Consider the following 1257-nt stretch of genomic DNA (forward strand, 5'->3'; position numbering starts at 1 on the left):
TTTCCCACTCTTCAACTCGATGGCCTTCACTTGCTCTTTTCGATTTGTCTCTGTGTTACTTGGCAATGTGCCTGGCTCTCTACTTGCTATCATCTTTGCTAACTGCCCAATCTGATTTTCAAGCCCCTTTATCGATGTATCCTGATTCTGTAGTCTAGTCTCGGTAGACGAGATGAACTTAGACATCATCTGCTCCAAATTGGACTTCTCTTCTCTAGGAGGATCAGATCTGTACATCGGTTGTTTCCCATATGATTGTCCTCCTTGTGGTCGATTCTGGCTGTTTTGACCACCCCATGAGAAGTTTGGATGTTGCCTCCATCCAGGATTGTATGTGTTCGAATATGGATAGTTCCTTCGACGGTTTTGGACCCCTACTTGATTTATTGGTGCCCCTTCTTGCACATAAAATGGATTGTCATCTTGACACTCCTTCACATAGTGTTCCCCTCCACATTTTTCACAGAATATCTCTTGAAGATGCATAGTCGTGCCACCTATGTTCAAGCCATCAAGTTTCCTGTTCAAAACATCAAGTTGTGCAGTAATAGCAGAAAGATCAGTTACCTGGTGAACTCCTGCACTTCTCCGCTGATTGTTTCTTTCAGATTGAGGATGATAACTGCTAGCAGCCATCTCCTCCAACAGCTCATATCCCTCTTCAGCAGTCTTCCTCAATAGGTTTCCACATGTGGCAGCATCTATCATAATACGATTAGGAGTAAGCAAACCATAATAAAATGTTTGAACGACTAACCCAAGTGGTAATTCGTGATGTGGGCATCTTCGTAGTAGATCCTTGAAGCGTTCCCATGCCTCATATAAAAACTCCTGATCGAATTGAGCAAATGTTGTAATGTCTGCCCGCAGCTTCATGGTCTTTGATGGAGGAAAGTATTTAATGAGAAATGCTTTCGCCATGTCGTCCCATGTAGTGATCGAACCTACATGCAAACAATTTAACCATGCTTTAGCTTTATCACATAAAGAGAAAGGAAACAAACGCAACTTAACAGCATCATCAGAAGAAACTCCATTGATTTTAAAAGTATCGCAAATTTCAAGAAAATCCGTGATGTTCGTGTTTGGGTCATCTACTGCAGTTCCTCCAAATTGGACTGTGTTCTGAATCATCTGGATTATAGCTGGCTTGATTTCAAAGTGATTTCCCCACACGATAGGCCTCACAATGCTAGGGTGTACACCATCCAAAGAAGGTTGGGCATACTCCAGCATCGGTATGCGGTGAGGCATCTC

At 42.7% G+C, this 1257-nt stretch overlaps 1 non-coding gene across 1 annotated transcript; it reads left to right on the forward strand.

Moving 5' to 3' along the window:
- The first annotated feature begins 766 nt into the window (after positions 1-766).
- Positions 767-872, forward strand: LOC140817607 (small nucleolar RNA R71). The gene has a single exon (XR_012114821.1). It is a non-coding gene; the product is annotated as a small nucleolar RNA R71 (small nucleolar RNA).
- Positions 873-1257: the final 385 nt, after the last annotated feature.

The sequence above is a fragment of the Primulina eburnea genome, chromosome 16 (assembly GCF_022965805.1).
Source record: "Primulina eburnea isolate SZY01 chromosome 16, ASM2296580v1, whole genome shotgun sequence".
NCBI classification, from domain to species: domain Eukaryota; kingdom Viridiplantae; phylum Streptophyta; class Magnoliopsida; order Lamiales; family Gesneriaceae; genus Primulina; species Primulina eburnea.